This window comes from Haplochromis burtoni, unplaced genomic scaffold (genome assembly GCF_018398535.1).
Source record: "Haplochromis burtoni strain Fernald_Lab_line unplaced genomic scaffold, NCSU_Asbu1 Contig_97, whole genome shotgun sequence".
In the NCBI taxonomy this organism is placed as follows: Eukaryota; Metazoa; Chordata; class Actinopteri; order Cichliformes; family Cichlidae; genus Haplochromis; species Haplochromis burtoni.
Window position 1 is genome coordinate 1,701,127 of NW_024582458.1, and position 21,731 is coordinate 1,722,857.

Sequence of the window (21,731 nt, forward strand, 5' to 3'; positions counted from 1 at the left end):
TTTTAATTTGTCACGTAATATGTCTCCAATTACTTAAACTATGGGCACTTAGTTCCATAATAATTATGATAATAATCATTAATGTATTAGACATCTGACTAAATGAGACCACAATTACTTACTCTTTAACATTTCATTTTTCTTGTGACAGTTGTAGCACAACGTAATTAGTCACAGAGAAGATTTGGCATTGGTTTAGTATTTCAAAATCTATTGCATAAAAAACAAGGGAAAATCTTTTGGAAGTAAATGATTGTGACTTATTATTGCAGGGATTGTACTATACAATATAAAGCAACTTTAGGCGACTGTTTGGTGAATTGGTGCTATATAAATAGAACGGAATTGAAATGAAAAGTAACTGTAATGATTGGTTTTCCTCCATACGATACATCGCCTGCTCTTTATCTACAGTGTATTCATCCATCCATCCATTCGCTTCCGCTTATCCTTTTCAGGGTCGCGGGGGGCGCTGGAGCCTATCCCAGCTGTCATAGGGCGAGATTTTAAATTCTAAAATTAAATTAAATTAGATTCTAAATTCTACAGTGTATTATATTTAGAAAACGCAAGAAGGCAACCAAAGGCACCAGCGTCTGTTTTATCCTTTAAATATTTTAAAACGTGAATTAAAAAGCAGTTGTTTTTTCTTTATGGCCTTTGCTTTTGTAGAAGCCTGCACACTGAAAGGCCAGAATATGAACCTGAAAGTGCTGCAACAGCTTTACTGACATCCTTATATTATCTAGGGTACTTACAAGCTTTCACTTGATTTTCGGCACCGGTGCCCATGGGAAGGGTAACAACTCCGTTATAGGTAATAACATTCCCAATAAAAAGAAAGCATGACAGGAAAACTCTGAGTCTGGCAGAAAAAGAAGAACGAAAACACAGAGCGTGCTGAGCCCAGTCCACTGTTGTGTCACAGAAGCCAGTGGTGAACACGTACAGAGCCGCCGCAGTCATACATGTTGCCAAAGCCTCCAGCTTGGCAAATGCACTCATTAAGCCACTGACAATCATTCCCACAAAGCCTGATCTAAAGGCTATTCAGAGGAGAGTTGAGGAATGCAAGTTCCATCTCGCCCCTCCACCTCCCTTCAGCATGAGCAGAGACGTGTGCACCTGAAGGCTCAATAAAATGTGTTAATTTGCAATGGCCAGCTGAAGAACAAAATATGAACAGTAAGCAGGGTGGGAGTGCCGATCACCCGCTGTGTGAAAATCTGTTGAGCTTTGCTCTTGCTCCAATCTTCTTCTGTCAGCCAACGACAATCTACTTATTTGTTAATGCTGCTGAAGATTGTCGCCCAGCATTAGCCATTGTTGGAGCTTTTAAAGCACGCTCCCATGGCTTATCTCCCCACAGTAAGAAGTGGAAAAGCCACTGGTTTCTTTTTTTTTTAATTTGTCTTTAATTCAAGTGGACCTGATTGTTTCACACTGGTGAACAGGAACTTCACGGCCATACAGATAGACTTGAGTGGAGGGTGGGTGACACGTCTGGGGAAATCATAGTGTGCAGAGAGTGCTGAGACTGTTGATAAGAGTCCTCCACCAAACCATTCTCTCTCTCTCTCATAACACATGAAGGGGGAAGGGAGGACTCCCAGTCTGGATGATGTATGGTGTGGACCTTAGTCAAAGACTTGAAAATGAAAGGGGGGAGGAGGGTCATGCTTGAATTATGCTGATGCAGGTCGTAACCACGGTAAAGGCATTGCTGCTTGACAGAACTTGATGACGCTAATGACAAGGTTGTTATCACTCGTGAGGATTGTATACAAGTATAAGGTGGAGCAGATACAGCAGGGGTTGTGCATGTGTATTACTAGTCCAGTGGCCTGCGCTGACCCACCAACCAGACTTTAAGGCCAGGGGATTTTTTTTGTACAGGAAAGCTAGAAACTAGCTAATGTATCTTATTGGCCTGTTGCAATTAAAAAAAGACATAAATAAATAAGAAATAAATTACGCACATGTTAAATGAATGTTATACATAAAGTACTTGGACACAGAAAGAAATGCATGGGTGAATGAGACATGTTGTGTAGAGTGAATAGAATAGAACCAGTCCATTTACCATTCACTTACATCCATTAGTTACTGAATATTTTAGTCCAGAGCATTCTTTGCTTTGTGGCAGAGGTGGCAGAGGTATTTTTTGTTTGGTTGTTTGGTTTTTTTAAAACTAGTTTGAGGTCTTTATTCAGCAAACTGCTTTTAAAATGCAAACCTGATGAAGGAAATGCTTATGCTGGAGCTTGAGATTCAGAACTACCACTTGGAGGGGGGGTTACAGGGGGACACTAGTCTTTTCATAATGAGTGCAGCCAGCCAAAGTCAGTAACTGAGAACACTCACACGCCTTTGCAACGCCAGCTCCAGGCCCTCAGAGCCCCTTAACACTCTTTGAGCTACAACAGGATGGAGCTGCCATTATGGCCACAAAAACAGAGGGAAGCCTTATGAACTTTGCACAAATGCTTAGTGCTCCGGGGCTGGGCAGCTCTGGAAGCTGTGTGAGATGGGTAGGTACCGGGGCGAGCTGCCAGTTCCGAAAAGCTTAGTGTTCATGCACTCGGGCCAGACAAACCTGACATTGTCCCGGGCACTGCCCCGGGGAAAGCCTCTTCCCCTTTCTCTCTGCCGCTCATTCACACTTTGAGCTCAGTTGATTCACTGATTTGGACGGAGGCAAGAAGGCAAACATTTATTCACATTGTGAACCAAGCCGAGGAGAAAGTGTAAGCACATCAGTCACTCAGTAAACTCTCATAAATATAGCTGGCTTATTTTCTGCCTTCACCGTGCTGATGTGTCGCTTGTCAGTCGCTCTCACTTCACAAGGGAGGGACTCATTCACAAATTGAATTTAAAATTAGATAATCCGCTGTTTTCTAGCAGTTAGTGTTTACCACTGCTTTAATCTATGACTCATCTCTTATCTGCTTCAAACAGCAATCGCTAAATGCTATCTGACCAGTACATGATGGAAGACTACAGCCATGTCATGTCTCCAGATTTAAAATGCATCTCTCTTTACATGCTGCCTGATGAGCAAGGTTGAAAGAGAGGAAAGCAGGAACATTTAAAACCAGAACCACATCGCTCCCCCATCAGCTGCTCCGAGAGCAGGAGAAAAATGCAGGTGGTTACACTTACCGTTCATAGCCCCGCTAAAACCTCAAAATGTAGCTATGGGTTTGCAAAGCAGGTGCGTATTGGTACCTAGAAATTACCTTCCAACTGACTGGATATGATAAATGCTGAAGCGCTAAATGGAGTTTTGAAAAAAATGAGTTAAGGCAGAGACATCAATATCCCTGAAGGACAAGCAGATTGCTGAGAAAGCACGAAGACCGATTTGCACTTTTCTCACCATTTGGCAAATGTGCTTGCGTCACACGGAGCGGGACTTTTAATTGAACTTTGGGCCCACAGCCCATTTTACCAAAAACTCGTCTGTTAGTCAGTCTGTCAAAAACGGTCAATAAGCCTCTAACCTGGCACTCCCAGATAGACGCAGGCCAGCCTGCCTTTGGCTGATACCAACTTCTGTATTCTCGGCAGATTCTCTGAATCAATGTGACAGCCAGCGCATCTTTTTGTATGGGTTTTCGTATAGGTTGTCATAGCAACGGGTGCCCCTATCTTCATTCTGATCACTTATGCATTGAAAGTTTTCCTGGGTTGATGCATTGTGTAGCGGCTTACTGCAGCAGGTTACATGCCTCTGTGCTTATCTCAGGTCACAGTCTGGGAATGGCGTCACAAACAAGTTGCGACTCTATTTGAACTCAGCAAGACGCCGTGCATTATTGCCAAAGATGTGACTGGTACTGTTTACGACCTGAGACTGCAAATGGAAAACAGACAAAATTCCAGCAATGAAATTACCCACATTTATTTATTATTCCCCATTATCTGTGGCACTTTAATAGGCCCCACTCAATTATTTCCAGATCTGTGGTGACAGCGGATTTATTTGGAGCGGTGCACTACAGAGACACTGATCAAGAAATATCTTCTTTTTTTTTTTTTTCTTTTTTTTTTAATTGCAGAGGTGGGGCCTCACTTATACTGTGACTTTTGTTGTTTTTTTAATTGCACTACATTTTTTTATATTGTAATAGCTTAAGAAGTGTCTGCAAGCCAGTGATAAGTGGTTCCAGGTCATTCCAGTTAAGTAAAACAGAAAAGTCATACAGCAGGAGATTTAAGGCAGAGCAGAGAGCAGGCCAGAGAGGACAGGAGAGAGAGGGGCAGTACCACACTGTTATCCAGCTCTCTCAGCCAGACTGCCGGCCATCAGAGCATCACAGATGGTGCGCTCTGCGATTATGGCAGTGATCAGGGGATCTCTATTCCTGATTAGCACACCTACTGAACACAATGTGCACAACGTCTGTTCCATCTCTAGCTGCATGAGACAGTAAGAAAGGAAGCACAACAAACAGTGCAAAACATAATGTTCGATATTCTTGAACATTATGTTTCAAGAATATCGAACAGTTTCAATTAATTCAAATAATTAATTAAACAGTCATTAGTATTTGCAGAACAACTTGATTCCGGTGAACCCACGCCTTTTGACAGTGCCTGGAAATAACCATAAATATTTATTGGAGTTGCACAGGTAGATTATTATCTACTGTATCTGTAGTATCAATCCAATATTGGCATTATAGCAAATAAAAACATTCCTGATGCCAGAGGCTGATATTTATCTATTGTGTTATGTCAGTTTTTGATAAGAAAGATTTATTTGATTCACCAGAAGACTAAAAGTAACTATGCAAAGAAAACATTTGTCTGTTATCAGCCAATGTTGATACCAACAGTGTGTATTTCAAAGTCATAACAATCAACATGTTTAACTAATAATACAGTAGGTAGCCCCAAATTAACTGTTGAGCTTATTATATTGGGGCTGGGTGGTTAATTGCATTTTAATTTCAGTTACAAATTTGGCTTCCAGCAATTATGAAAACAAGATAACAGACATAAAATGATTCATTCTTTTCTGTTGCAAAGCACTTGTTTGGTACGCTCTTCTTTACAGCAGTGCACTTTTGCTCCTCCCAAAAAGCCCAAAATATAATTCAGCTGGAGCTACGATGATGAAAGGAGAACCTTTATTCAACAAGATCTATCTAAAAGAAGTCAAAGGTTTCAGTAGGTGACTAAGTGAGAGATTGTTAACAGCTCTGGCTCTGCGCTTCTCTTCAGTGATGTGCAACCAAGGTGTTGGAAACCAAAATGTTTGTTTGCTGTAGGCTCCCCATCGCTTACCCTGCAGATATCATCCAAGTCAAGCTTGCTGTTGTGTCTGCACCCGCAGACATCCTGCAGCTGAGGCAGTGAGCAGTTACACGGTGTGACAAGCTTTATGGTCAAAAACACCCAAAAGTCTGGGCCTATCATCCTACTACATGACCCCATGTCCCTTACATCCAAATCTTTTTTTATCCACGTTTATTTATGGATTTTTTAATAGACCATGGAATTATCCACCCATCCATCTGTTATTTTAAATAGTCTATATGAAAATGTTGAGGAAATTGCCTGTAAAAAGACACATTTGTAAAGTGAAACCTATAATTAATTCAAGCACAACAAAAGCAGACCGAACTCTGGACAAAAGCAGCCAGTCTCTTCTAGATTCCTATCTTCTCTCCTGTAGACAAGTTCAGATGAAGCGCCCACTTGGAACTCAATTTAATCATGTTTCCCCCCACAGAATCAATAAGCTATTTCCTCCCCAGGTCACATTTAGCAATGGAGAAGGCCTCTGTCCCACAACTATGTAGAGTGTGTACACAGCTCACAGAGAATGCAGCGGCAAACAGAAGCCTGAAAATGAATTCATTAAGATAAACGCGGTGTCTCTCAGTGAAATGTGTAGGCATGGTAACCAGGCTTGGATCTGCTTTGAGATACACCCTGGACATAGAGCCTTCCAAACACTTGAAGGTATCAGCACACACACACACACACACACACACACACACACACACACACACACAGTCACACACACACACACACACACACACACACACACACACACCGTGCACAAAATTACACAAGTGCACAGACTAGCCTGAATCAAATCCTCCTCCCAAGAGAGGGTGGATAAGCTGTAATTTAATGGAAAGATCCTGCAGCCAGGAAGTTAAATGAGAAGATGATCATCTCTATCACCAGCAGCCCACCTGTCAGCAGAAACACTCAAAGCACCGGCAATGTCTACTCCTCAAAATTATTATGCCAACAAGTAGGATTAATTATTTCCAGAAAACAGGCTTTTTTCCGCCTATAGTCCTATGACAAGAGAAAGGGGGCAGATAACTTAGTCACATGCCCCTTCATAATAAGCAGCAAGGATCTAATAGCCCTTTAAGGAGTGTCCTGCTGGTCTCCTCTTCATACACACACCTCGGGGTCAGCCCTTCAGGACTGCTGAGGCAGAGCGACCCGTCACGCTACACAGCTAATCCCGCAGTGGAAAATGTCGGTGGGTTCCGTCTCGCATGGACGCGCAGCGAGAGAGAGACGAGGAGGCAGGACCAATATTTGAAACGAATTAAAGATGTGTCTGTGAGGGCTGATGGGGTTTAAAGGGCGAGGCCTCATCCGTGTGTGTTGTTGGACAGACATGCTCGTCAATAGGCCGTCTGCACAACATTTCAAGCCTCATCCTCGCGGCCATTCACAGAGGAGAATAAGGAGCACCACTTCAGTGTGTGTGTGGGCTGACAGTATTGTCTAGATGTTACTTGCCTTAGCAACAGCAGGAAATCCTTGGATATTTATTCGAGATATGTCACCCAAAAGACCACATATTTCTTAGCTTTTTCTTTCTTTTTTCAAACATTTTAGACCACAGGAAGCCTACAGTGGTGGGAAACTAGCATGCCCATTCTTCTCAGAGCCTCTCCTGATAGCCAATTAGCCAACGTCAGGTGAAGTAGCCCACGGGCACAATTCTACCACGGGCACAATTCTACAAAGTACACCAGAAACAGTATTACCATGCAAATATCCCCGCTGGCTCCATTTGATAAATTGTTCTTATCAGTGTCTAATTATACTTTTTTATGCTTTATGTGTTCCAGGCATATCGAGCACAGCACAATAAATAAATCCACGGCCAATAAAAATATCAGGTTTGGGTCCTTGTGTTACCATTTAAGTGCACCGCTGGTAAAGTGGAATGACATCACTGTGGATAAACCCATAGAATAGGAACTGGAAACATAGCACAATGTGTGTACGCAGCAATATCTACCAGACATCAAACAGCCATGACAGATATAGAGTGTGTCTCCAAATCAAGAGCTTAAAGCTCTCAGTGGTTCTAAGAGCTGCTGCCACATGAAAAGGATGCTTGAACAAATGAAACAAATGCCTGTTTCAAACTGAAACATGAGGCACACCCAGAAAGTTATCTTTTCACAACTTGAAAGGACACACGGGGCATTTAAAAAATCCAGTGAAAAGGGCTTTTGGAATTGGTGCCTTTGTCAGGCTAACATCAAAAGCTATGCCTGAAGACAGAATATCCTTTTGTGTTTTTGCGCATGTGGGTGGAGGTCTTCTGTTTGTTGTATTAAAAGTCATACAGAGGAGACTGTGCTGTTTTTTGTTTTGTTTTTTTCTGCACAGGCCTTTACCGTGTTGTAATATTAGGCCAATTTTTAACTCTACAGTTATAAACATTGAAATTTTCCACTAGAATGGCAAAATAAAGATTGCTGGTTTGATTTACTCGCACATCTGTAAGTAAATCAGATGGTCCCACCTGTTTTTTTATATAATTAATAAAAAAAACCTTTATTTTTGCTGAATAAAAAAAACACTGTTTACTCACTATTACACAGAATTGTCCATGTAATTACGTTTTCTTAAGTTAAACTGTAATATAACTTTTTTACTGTATGTCATATAAAGGCAAAAACCTGTATGTATTCTAAAACACTGATACTGATTTTTTTAAACTGTTTAGCCAATAGAAAATAAGGACACATCCATTTTCTCAGTGTTTTGGTTTCGTTTATTTTTTGCTGTTTTTTTACAGAGTGATGCTGAACTTTGTGGGAGCACCATCCGCAGGTCAATCAAAACCTTCATTACATTTTTAAAAGGTAGCTTAAATACAACTTCGGATCAACTACAAAACAAGCTCTATAAGTTTCTATAAAAGTTGAGGTTTTCATAGTTTGCTGGTCTGGAGCATTCAAGTGTGTGTTAGCAAAATGCTAAGCATGAACGACACAGGCAAAGATCTTAAAGAAACAACTGTGGCTGCCTCTCAATTTGGGAAGGGTAATAAAGCTGATGTCCAACCAATGTGAAGTTCCTCATTCTACAGTTAGAAAGATTATTCACAAATGTAAAAATAATGTCAACACAGTTGCCAGCCTTCCCAGGAGTGGACATCCCAGCAAATTCACGTCAAGGTCAGACCATGTAGACTCTACGGTCTTCAGTTAGCATCTTCAAGTTAAAGTTCATCACACAACAGTTAGAAAAAGACTGAAAAAGTATGGACAAGTACATGGTTAGCACTGCTGTCTCTCAGCAAGAAGGTCCTGGCCTTTTCTGTGTGTAGTTAGTGGGGTTAGGTAAATTAGTGACTCTATATTGCCCAGATGTGTGAAAGTGATTGTCAATCACTGGCGACTGCCCAGGGTGTACCCCGCCTGTCCCTCTATGTTAGCTGGGATAAGCTCCAGCCATAATGAGCAGCACCATGAAACCCACACAAAGCATATTAGCACAAACACCTCATACAAACTATCATGCATGGTGGTGGTGGGATGATGATTTGGGCTTGTGTTGCAACTAGAGATGGACCGATCCGTGATTACGTATCGGTCCGATTCTGACTTAAATTACTGGATCGGATATCGGAGAGAAATAAAAAATGTAATCCGATCCATTAAATATCAAAAAAGCACCTCACAAAACTTGCGACACGGCGTAACTCGGCTCATAACCGTAGCACGTCGGAGCAGTATGCATCACGTGATAGAGCGGCTGTGTGTATTTGTAGCCTCGCTACCAAACCAGCATTTCATCTCCGAGGAAGTGATCCCAGAGAGAAGTAAAGCAAGTGTGTAAGTTCATCTCTGAATGTTTGTAAAGCATTCCAGCGTTAAGCTTAACAACCGATATATGGAGCGACTGCCTCTTCTCTCCCCTCCCTCTCCTGCTGCTACTTCAATCATGAAACTGATCAATGATCAGCTGATCGGCTTTTCTGTCCGATCCGTCTCTCTTGTTTGTTTTGGCCCACTTCGCACCAGAAAGAGGAAACCAGCGGCTGAACAACAGCAGCACGTTTAAGCTTGATAAGCTGTTGTTAGAATTTATTTAATATTACTTTCTACACCAGGATCTTTTTCTACGTAGCTGACGGCTGGTAACTGTGCAGGGGCGGATCTAGCAAAGTTTAGCCAGGGGGGCCGATAGGGCATTAACAGGGAAAAGGGGGCACAAAGACATACTTTTCTTTCTTATTCTCATTTAAAATGTCTAGCTTTTAATAAATAATTATCTGAATCTTACACCCAAAGTTTTAATCTGATGTAAAATGTATAGAAGTCCATTACTGTATATAGTAACTATTAAGTCTAATATACCCTAGTAAGCTATCCGGTCGTTAAGTGATGACATGACGAATCCTACTTCCGGGCCTAAAGTAGTCTGCGTTTAATATGGCTTTTGTGTTGTTAACATGTTTAATGTTTGTATTTTCTTCTATTTGATCTCAAAAAGCTCCTAAAACAGTCAGTGATCACTGTTGACCTCCCTCGGCTTTTATTACCGCTAATCATTTATTTAAGCTCAGTTTTTAAAACCTTAGGATGTAACTACAGCCCAGCCCATGCAGCAGTATATGAATGACTAACCTCGTATTGTGGATGGATTATCTCAGTTGTTCTCCTGGCTGAAGTTTGGTCCTTTTACAGCATCCTGCCATGCGATTACATTTGTTCCTGACCACCGAGAACACTCACGTTAACTTTTATCGAGTGGAAAAAAAGTTAGCTTGTTTATATTATGCTAACATAGCTGTGTCGCTAGCGGTCACGTAGCACATCATTATATACCAGCTAGCCAACTTCAGTAACCCTACAAACGTCACTGCTGTTTAGTTTTCTGTCTTCATTTATGTGGAAGTGATAACAGAGCTGTACGTTTTAATTTGTTTCCAAAACCCCGCAGTCAGGACATGCTATATTGTATTTAGATAGAAGCTAGCGAGCTAACTTCCTGCTAACTTCTAACTCCGTTAAATGTCATAAATTCCGTTTTCATGGATGCCTGGATGTTAAACTCAATTGTTACACCTGGTAGAGCAGAACGCTGATCATTTTATTAAAGATGAAAGACTTTAGACAGTTTTTCAACTCTCAGTAATGCCATAGTGATCGTTTGATATATGGACCTGCAGCGGAGTTTAGGTCCAGACACGGCTAGTGACGTCAGACTTAAGACTGGATAGTACTTTTTCCTTTGGGAAGGGACGATGTGTGCAGTCTGCAATTCTGTTGAAGAAAGATGTTGAATCTATTTAATTATTCTTGAAAAATAATTGATTTCTGTGCATTTTTTTCACACTGCATCAAATTAAAGTTGATTACGTCAATTAAGCATCACGAGGTGGAGGGTGGGTGGTTCCCTATTTTTTTTTTTTTTTAATTTTGCTAGGAGTTTTAGAACCCTATTAGTTAGGTTGCTTACTCTTTAAAATACCAGAATAGGGAGGATGGAGTAGGTTTAAGTTTATTAAATTGATCAGTATTGCTGAACTATGAAATATTTTAGGTGAAGTGTATTTTTTGCATACAGGTATAACAGAATAGCTTTAGTGTTTTTTGTTGTTTTTTTTTACTTGAGTATGAACTTATACAAAAAGCAGCAAGATATTTAAAAAAAACGTTTTATTGATTAAAAAATTCACTATATCGGATTCATATCGGTATCGGCAGATAACCAAATTTATGATATCGGTATCGGTATCGGACATAAAAAAAGTGGTATCGTGCAATCTCTAGTTGCAACCACAGGAACTGGACAACTGCACTCACTGAGTCAACAGTGAACTCTTCTGCATACAAAAGTATTCTAGAGTCAAATGTGAGCCTGTAAAGAACATTATAAAGACAAGTGGGCTTAAAGTCCTCCAGAACAATGTCAGAGATTGATCATCTTATAGTGTTTCTTATACTGCTTTTGCAGAGGTTGCATTTTATTTTTACTATGACTTCATGTGGAATTGTTCTTCTCTAATTGCTGCTGCTGATTATTTGGGACAAGTGCTGATATAGATTTCTAGGGAGTAAAAAAAATTACTTATATATATATATATATATATATATATATATCTATTGAGAGATCTTCTAAATATCTTTTTATTTATACATGTATATGAAGGAAATAACAATAATTTCCTTTTATACATGTATAGGAGGAAATTATTAACCATTTACACAACTCAAAATATGCATTTAGTTTTCATTGACACATGTAAAGGGTTTAAAGAGTTGGGAGGCTGAGAGGTAAGGCAATAAAAAACCTCTACATTTCAAATGAGCAAACAGAGAGTTCATTGAGGTCTCAAGAGGCATCAAGTGGTTAGAGCAAAAGGAGCCTGGCTTTCTCAGACTGTTAATGTATGTCCAAAAGCTGAAGGAGCAGCATCATTTAGCTGCTATGCTGTGGTCTGCACTGAGGGGGATAAAATCCAATTTGCTTAATCATAAAATCGAACCAACAACAAGGCAAGGGAAGGGAAGGAAATGAAGATAAAAATCATTAGTGCTGGCATGCCATCTGTATCCATAGACTCAGTCATAGAAACAAGAGGTGTATTATAATCACACAAGCTGCTGCAAACACTGGCGCATTATAGATTTGTTTGGTGGCTTGGAAAACTTCCCAGTAACAGGTTGACTGACGGAGAGCTGGGCACTGAGCTGATCTCCCGGTAGCTCCATGTGGTGGCTGGATAATCAGGTGATTGAACACAAAGCATTGTGAGCTCCGTGACACACCATCCAAAGACAAACAACATAAGAGCGCTCTTGTTGATTGAAAGGTACCAGTGAACTCAGGCTCAGTATTTCCTTTGATGCCTTTTGTAATGTCAACAAATTAAAAGCAGCATCAATGATGGAATGGCAGCAGAGAGAGAAAAGAGAGCCAATGAAAACAGAGGTAGTTCATCTGGAAAGGATGCATCACTGACTAAATAATAGAAAGGTAAACGTGAGTTTTTTGTCATGGTGTACACAGTCTCAATGCTCCCAGTAGAGTGAGCAAATATTTGACTGACCAAAGGTAAACTGATTGGCTGCCTTTAGACTGGGTGAGAGCCAGTCTAAAGGGTCAGGGTGCTGACTTATATTCACAACTTGAAGCACTTCATTCTTAATTTTATAAAATATAGACATTATATAGATACATTCTCTGTCTCATGCCAGTGAGCTCTCATTACATTACTATAATGAAGTTAAAGAAAAGCAAGGCAGTCTGGTGAAAGGTCTGATATTTAAAGATTGCGTATATTGAAAAAATAACAAATGAATGTTGTTTATTTTCTGTGTGTGATCTACTGCTGATCAAGTGATCAGGTCTGAAAAAAGACATAAGAACCAACATCGGGGCAGTACGAATTAAGAGAATCATCACATCCCTAATCAATATCTATTTAGCAGGTAAAATGATCCAAAACAATAAGGAAGCATTTTCGTTCACTATTTTTCTTTTTACTTTCATCACCAAAACACTCTGACCATAGAGGGCTAAATTAAATAAGAACAAACATTAAACAGTGAAGTGCAATCCATTTTAAAATCAGATTTTTACACAGGAAAAACCTCAAACGATGTTAATAAGGGCTTAACAAAAATCACACTACAGCAAAGTAAGAAGACCGGCTCCCCCACAAGGAGTAATTGAGTCCTGTTTGAAATTAATGGCAGGTTATTAATCTGAGCACTGCTCAGTCTACCACCTCACTAGCAGTGTACACAAGAGTATATCATGTCCGTGCTATCTAAACATCAATAGCACCACTTGGAGTGAAGTCTTACGAGATTTCACCTCAGTTCAATTATTTCAGTCTGCTGCTTATGTTGTCTGTTTGAAACAGGTGTTTTCTTCGGTTTGTAAAACGGCATACTGAAAATGGAATTAGGAGGCGAGAGAGTAGTTTGATGCACTGAGTTGTCCGATCGTTTCAACCGGTCGATACGGCATTGGACCTGCTCGACAGGTTGACAGGAATGTCGCTCGAGAAACACGGTTTGAGCAGATGACATAATATCAATTGAAAAAACCTGTAGGCTGGTGCAAGGCTCTTCAGACTTCTTTCCAGAAGCCATACTGATAAGAGGTAATTACTTTCCCAAGCAATCACTAAACCCTGCCTACCCCTCATTTATTTGCTTGCAGAAAGTTTCCCCTATTGAGAAACTTGAGCTGCCATCATTTGCACACAAAAGGACATAGTTACCATAATTCGATATAATCCAGTGAAAAAGCCAACTGTTCAATGAGAGCACCTGCACTATCAATTGAGTGCCTTTTCCCCCTCGTTTTCTCCTTTAAAACAGCCAGCAAAGTTGTTACATAACAAAAACATAGTTGCTTTTTATAGATACATTAAATGTCATGGTCTGTGCTTCACACAGAGGTTTCAGTGACTGTGTGGACAAGAGAAAGCTCAGTGTGACATAACATGCTGGTGTGCATTTTTGTTCATGAGCAAAACATGGGGTTCAAGCCTCCCGTTTCCCAGGAAACCAGCAGTCTTGTTGTCATATTTCTCGCGATTCTGCAGTGCGTCTGTCTTTTTCATGCAGTCCCCAGCCACAGCCACCATTAGGGATGGACCATGCCATGTCGTGACATGGGAACCCTTATAAACGTGTTAAGAGCTGGAGGCATTAGCATTTTGGACACCACTGAATAGAGGCATTTGTTCCTCTTCCTGTGCCTCCCTGAAAGACTCTATTAAAAGGAGGTTTAGGAATTGCTGTGTTTTGGTACTGAAGTTGGGACAGCATGGAGGGAACATTTGACAGTAGATTTCCTAGAAAACGTTTTGTTTGTTAGTATTTCTCCTTTGTAATTATTTGTGTATAACAACTGAAAACTAAATTGCATAATAAACATTTTCACACTTGTCTTTTAAATCTACCAAAGTTTGATGAATCACTGCTGCTCTTTTGTTTGTCCTACTACCAGTGACTGAAGGGGCTTTAGGTGAAACAGAAAAACTTAAAATGGATAAAATGTGGTTCATTTATGAACCTTGAGGATAAAACAACCCCCATGCACATCTTCAACAGATGCCAAAAAGTTAATATTTATACCTCAGCTGGCACTCCATTTTTTCCACATGCCTATAGATGTAAGATGTCTTTAAGAGTGCTTAATGGCTTCCACCATGTTGCGTTTAAGGAAGCTGGTAATAGGCTGAGCAGAATTCGTCTCCACATTAACGAAAGGCTTTGATTGATCTCTGATTCAACCTCATGCTGTGGTCACAGCAGGATCTCTGGTCAGTGTCAGGCAGACTTTTCACTGTCTGGCATTCAAGCTTTCATCTTCAAACCTTCAACAGTTGATATCTTACATGTGGAATGACTATCTCATCCATAATGCATATTCCTCAGCTGTGTCTGATGATGAACAATGGTCGGTACACTGCATCTTAGCAACATGAGCGCACTTCTCGGTCGACAGCTTTGATTCTCTATGGCCTGTTGTCTGCTGTGCCTGAGCGCTCAGCTGCTAATCCAGAATGAGGTTATTGAAAAACGTGATTGATCAAAATGCAAGTGAACTAGATACAGTAAACCTCTGAAAGAGGCAGCAGTAATACTATTGATGCATTTAGCTTTGGAGTTTCCCTGCTGCATTGGACTGAACCGAACCTGTGACATTTTATTACATTTAAGAAAAAGATTTAAAACTGATATATGTCTAACAACTTGCTAGCTGTCTAGGCTTGGGCTCCTTTAGTCTTTCTTACAGTACCTTAAACATATGAGTGAAAAACTAAGGAGTACAGGATTTGTAAAATTACATATCGGACAACTGACTGCAGCCAATCAATCAGGCTCAATCGTGTGTTTTTGTTTTTCCAATTCAAAGCCCAGATATATCTGGATAAGACTAATTAGACTTCCGTTCTTGGTCAGTAATCAAAATAATATAATTTTTAAAAAAAATAGAGACAGGCTGACATTAGTGGCAGATTTTGTAACAAAGACAGATTGATATCAAAGTGTGTTAGATGGCAGATCAGCATATTACAGAAAAGAACACTAAGATTATTGTTCAGCTGTAAAACACACTCATTCTGCCACTGTGACTACTCTGACAACTGATGATTCAGCTGATATAGTTTTATCCTGAAAATCATTATTAAAATTGGCCTCAGTGGTTTGTGGATGGGTTCCATAGCAGCAATGGGGTCCCCAGCCTGTGCACCATATAAGGGAATTGATCTCCCACACTATGAGTATTGATTACCATCAGGTAGGGACAGAGTGTAGCCAATGAGCTAATCAGAATCAGTAATGCCCTATTTTCCAGAATCACATTGGATTTAGAGTTCAAAGCATAAATCATGAACTATTTGCAGGGGAATAGTGATCAATCCCACACCATCAATCTGCAGTTTATTTAGCTGAAGAGAAAACAAATAAGTATGTAAGTCTCTAACTAAACACACCCATTGATTCACAAAGCTTTAAGTGGTGAGGACATCAGAGAACTGCACCAATTCTATGGTTTACAGTGAATTTACCACAAGGTCTCAGGGCCTCACAAAGGTAAATTACTATGAAAGCCTATTGATTTATAAAGTGTCGATCAGGAGGAGGGAACAATTGTGCCAAAAATCAGGAAACTGGCTCAACACAATGACCGCAGGCACTAAAGAGTCCATTCAGATGGCTGAAAATCTATACGGTCGCGATCTATACGGTCGCAGCAGAAAGAGGGGGTTCGGCTGCCTCGCCCGCCTTTGCATGTAATTGGAAAAAGATACCCACGTGAAGCTTTTGACTGAAGAAATAAACAAAACTGATGAATGTGCCCTGTCATGACCCTGTATTGATTCTCAAATATTGCATTTAACGCTTTCTTGAGAAATAAAGGTAATAAATCTTCATTCCACTGAAACATGCATACGTCACCTTCACTTTCCATTTAAAGATGCAGATTTTGTTCATTTAAATCTTAAACCTCAATCACGAGTCCAGGGACAAGAAATTCACAGCACATCAGTTTTACCAGCCCCATCCCCCAGTTTAACACTGCCAACACTGTTTGTCCCTCCTCTCCGCTCCCCCTCTTCTCAATATTGAAACAAGTAAACAGCACCATCTTTTCCAGCCTTTGGATGAATATAAATGAGGACAAACTCCCCAATTAGCCCCCTTTGATGATTCAAGGGTGGCAGAAAGAGGACGTCACCACTAATGCACTCATGGTGGCTCTTGGCTATATTAAGGTTTCTACATCTTAGACTTTAAAGTGGGAACAGGAATGGTGAATTCCTCCCTGGGAAAATAATTCATGTGTTCACACCCTCAAGTCTCAGAAGAGCCCCGTGAATGTGCAGAGGCAGCAGAATGGAGACAGCCATTAGTGTCCGCAGCAGTGTAGCTCTAATGATGATGGCTGTGGACTTGCTGTGCTCTGCATTCTGGGCACCAGAGCTCCTACCTCTGATCAGAATGGAAAGGAATACCCCCAACATGCTCTTGTGTATGTAGTAGGTGGATCAAGACAGGACATGGCTCAGGACAAAACCTTTTTGGTCCGCCTAAGTACATACACCTTTGATCAAACCATTTTTATTGTTCATCTTTCTCTTCATTCAAATGCAAAGAGCTCCTTTTATAAAGGTAAACACACATGTAGAAATGAAGAAACCCAAAGAAGGGTCTCCATGACCAACCCCAGCCCTCATCCTTAATATTGACAGTTACAAAGAAGCAATGTTAGACCATCAGTTTAATAGTCCGACGTTCTGCTTTAACACAGCAGCAGGAAACTGGAGACATGCAGTCTTATAAATCAACTACTGTGCAGGGGAAAAGCATTTTGAACCATTTTCACCACAAACAACCCCCCTCCCCTCTTGGCTTTCTTTCAAAGCCAGTGTGGGGTCAGAGCACAGTAATGGAATCCCCCCCACCTACAGCTGGACTGGACACCATTTAACAATTTACAAGAAAAAAGGAAAAACAAGACGGCAGAAAGACACGATATTACTGGCAACAGTCACACTTCCAGTAATGTATGCTCTTCCACCTACATATAATATGAATCACCACACACTAGATGCATATCCATTGCTCACACCACATATTCAGAGTTTTTCCTCTCTGGGCTACTAAGCATGCAGTCACAAAATGATGCAGTCCAGGCCCGGGCAATTATTTTATCTACTTTTTTTAACTAATTCATTCAATCGCAGCTGTTCTGCCATCTGTGTTACAGTACCACATTGAGAATTTAAATTACCTCCAATGCCAGCAACATTAAGTGTGTACAATGTGCAGACAAATATTGTAATAAGTAATTAAGCACAAGTGAAGAAGAAGATACATTTGTAACATTTTTAAAGGGGACTTTTGGACAAGAGTAGCTTTGCATGAGTCACACTTCAAAATAATGCTTGTTTACTTCACACCCAATCTCAGTTCATACACTGTGTGAAGCATGCAATTTTGGTAAATTACCCCACTGCCTTTGGGCCTCTTCTGACTGGCTGCCCCCCGGAAACAAAAGATATGAACAAAAGGTGGGTGGGGTTCCTGTGATCAGAGCTATGTGCCTGAGACGGCCACACAGAGCCAGAGAGAGTATAAAAGCTGTCTGAAACCAAACTTTTACATCAGTCTGAAGCCCGAGCTTTAAACATCCACCACTGTACCATTTTATATCTAAGAGAAAATAAGAAAAAAAATAGGTTTGAATAATGGTGAATTCCTCAAAACGTGTTGATATCATCATCAGATTCACCATACTGCTACTTCACATCTCTAGGAACAAAACAGCACCACTGTGATTACTAAAAAATCCTCTTCTCTTCGCTTTTATGTTAACACGCCTCTGAAGTTAGAGACTCACTCTTTCTTTGTGATGTTAAGACACACTCCCACACACACTGGGGAAGACTCATTGGTTTTTTTTCTCTCTTTTCTTGAATAGCTCTTTACAGTCTGGTTGTCTAGTGAATGAGGGGAGAGAGCTTGTTTACTTCATGATGGAGATAGCTGAACCAATCTCAAGGAGGAGCAGCGTCAGCCTAAACATTGTCCAAAAACAAATATTGTGCAAATGGGAAGAAAAGAGCGTCCACTGTTCGAAAATCTGCCTGAAGGTTCTTTGAAAGCCAGCAAACTATGTCCATCCTCACCAGAAGGAGTGAAGTCTGTTCTATTATGATGAGGGGAAGAGTCTGCCAGTAGACTGCCCTTCATAGAAAGACACAATACACAGGGTTAATAGCAGTGCTTCTGGCACACTTTGGACCCCTGCTAAAACCCCATCTCACTGCAGGTGGTGGAGGAAAAGAGCGGCTCAAGTTTTAAAGAGACCTCAGTGTGTCAGTAATGACATTTGAACAGCAGAGAAAGACCTGACTGCAACCTTCAAATTCTCCACACCTCAGCCACTGGCGAACCACAGGAAGCAGCGCAGCCATCTGTAACTTTGGTTTGGCTGCAAATGGGGAACTGAGGACTGCTCATTGCCCAGGGACATGATCCAAATGTTCCAACGGCAGGTGAGTAACACCACGCAGGAGAACCCAGGGGCCTTATATAGCACTGGTTCAACAAGAAGACAAGAACACGCACCTTGGGAGAATCTGACTCGTGGATCCTCTTTCACCAGGGTGTGTTTGCACCTATGATTCACACTTTGGAAAAGGATAATCGCAAATCCGTGACACGGGGCACAAACTGTGGCTCAGCTGGGCAAAGCAGCTTTTAGAAAGGGATTACTGAGGTGTAAAATGGTTTAAGAACAGGAGCTATTAATTTGCTCTGGATAGTGGAAGGAAAGACGCATGTGGACTCATCAACTGTCAAAAAACTGACAGACCTCAAGGCTAATAGTGTCAATTATACTCGCTTTCTTGTGTCAAGCTGTCACTCTGTGAGCAACGTGGGCCTGTGAATTATCATGACCCCTGCGGAGCTGGCAATTTCTTGTTGGAGTATTTTTACAAGGTGGATAAATCATAGAGGTGACAACATGCTTTGAAAGAGCTTGAGAGTCATAAAATGTTTTTTTAAGGCGGGACGTGCTAAACAGGTGTTATTCCCCTTTAGTGACAGCGGTAATAACAGGGGATAAAAAAACATTTTAGCACAGACACGCATGCAAAATATCAGCACGAACATCCTGTCACTCTGCTAAGTTGAGCCAAGCAAGACCTGTATAGTTGCAAAGCTCTATCCAACAGAGTTTTACATTACTTTTAGAGATCTAACAAATTCATAGGAACGTTCCAAGTTCAATTTTCACAGCAATGTGAAGAAATGTTTTTTTCTTCACTACAATTAATTCATGAGAAAAACCGTCAAGCATGGCTGGCTAGAATTTAATCTGCAGTTTTAAAAGAATTTGTGAGATGCAAGTGGTCTGTGGCTGGTGTGTGGCTATGCTACACTACGAAACAAAGTTATGACCGCAATTCCTTTCAATAATAATCCCACCTCGGTTATCACGCTTTTGGCAGATGCGAGAGAATTAGAGGCAAAGCCGTCGACAAAACTCTGTCACTCTCTCAAGGAAATAAATCACGGCGGCATGAAGTCAATTTAAATGCAAATGTCAATGTTTAAGACAACAAAGTGCCAGCAGTAGTGTGCCTTAAGGAGTTGTGGTGGTGGTGAATCTTACAACTGAAGACCACCCAGATGTTCTCATCGGCAAAGCTGACATGCTGCCTGCGGCTACAAAGCAAAAGGGTCAGCTGAAAGCCGGAGGAAAGACAAAAAAAGAAAAACCTGTGTTGCATGTCGCATGAAGACTGATGGGAGCATTTCCAGGCTGAAGCCAAGGATATCAAAGCAAGGTTTCTCGAGGATCACCTCTATTGATCTGTTTTTGTTTCTCTAAGTCAATCTTTCAAGCCTTTAAGCCATTTCAAATTGGCAAAGCACTCACAGTGAAAAGACATGCGGTTTGCTCATACACAGAATTTTGATAGAGCTGAAAAACCTGGCAGAAGGCAATAAAAACTAAGCAGATTTTGCCCAGATTGCTAGTGTTGCACTGACATTTTTGTCACCTCTTTTCAATCTCTTCTAATCAAGGTTAGGATTAAAGTCTACCTATAACTATTTGGTAGGTAGAGTGATACAAGTGCAACCCTAGATAAGGGATTCTGCATTGATGAATGTAGGCAGGCAAGCAATAAGAGCTAATTACTAGACAGCAGGGCAATGTTTTTATCTGTAAAGTATTTGTTCCTCTCAACATCAGCATTAATCTGAGGCAAACATCTGCTTCCTTTTCAAATACATCTGCAGTTCATCACTGTGAATTACCATGTGGCTGTTAATCATGTATTTCCTCTGTGACAGAAGGATGTAATTCGAATTTTCCTTCTTCTGTTGTGCATTTTGCTTTTAATGTAAAAGTTCCATACCAATATTTTATGTTTGCCTTTCTGTGTTTGAAAAAGTGCAGTTCGCACAACAGCCAGTGCACAAAGGATAGATCCTGCAGCTGCATTTCTATGAACCATGGATGCTATTTGAAGAAAAAGACCTGAAAGCCTTGTATGGAGCGTTTTGGATACAACTAACTGTGGAAAATGTAATATTTGTGAATATTTTCAACTATGGCACAAATAAGAAATAAAGGTTCAAATAAACAATGTCCAACATTCCCTAAAAATTCACTCTGATCCTAAAGTTACCCAATAGTCTTATCTACCACCTCTACTGTCTACAAAGAGATCCCAACTTCAACATTAAAGTGTTTGCATACCATTTTCTAAAAAGAAAACACTTCCAATTATAGTGGCTGCTAATCTGGTTGGCATTTCATAATGAGCGCTACACTCTTGTAGCAGTGTTTAGGAAAGTCTGCATAACACTGATTAGCTAATGCAATTAAACTGTACTTACCCCTACCACTGCCCTCTTATGTCTCCAAATGAGTCAATTTGTGACTAAAATGTTTAGTAATTTAGCACCAAGCTATTTTCTTTATGTCTAAACATTCTAATAGCTACACCTAAACAGAATGAATCCCAGTGACTGGTCTTACTTTATCAGCAAAAAACCTCCCCTTGATACTCGTTAGAACTCCACTGTAAGCTACAGAAAACGTTATAAAGTGAGATCGTTTGCAATCCAATACGCGGCCATAAAAATGTGCTCTGTAAGAAGCACATTTGGTTTCTACCCTCAACAATCTGGAGCTTTAAAAATAATGAGGTCAAGGAGGTCTGCAGTTCGTAGCTTGAGGTCTGTGGGTCACACTTGTAAAAATGGAGTTCGGAGCTCCCCCAAGCTGATGAATTAATTTGGACCCGTACCAGCTTGGCAAGATTCTTTCACTCATCATTTGCTCTATCTGTGGGGAGAGTGCATTAAGAAATAGACATGCTGAGTTTTGGCTCTCTGTGGAACACCCTGAAGGGCAACTGCAAAGACTTTTATAAATATCAC

The 21,731-nt window shown here is 40.6% G+C and overlaps 1 protein-coding gene across 9 annotated transcripts in view; it reads right to left on the minus strand.

Moving 5' to 3' along the window:
- chl1b (cell adhesion molecule L1-like b) overlaps positions 1-21,731 on the minus strand; it is a 70,163-nt gene that overhangs the window by 39,922 nt on the left and 8,510 nt on the right. Inside the window, exon 1 of one of the 9 annotated variants that reach the window (XM_042222911.1) lies at positions 759-4,513. The exons of the other annotated variants lie outside the window; for them this stretch is intronic. The gene's annotated coding sequence lies outside the window, so the exon portion shown is untranslated. Of the gene's footprint in view, positions 1-758; positions 4,514-21,731 lie in introns of those variants that run through there. 9 annotated transcript variants of the gene reach the window in all.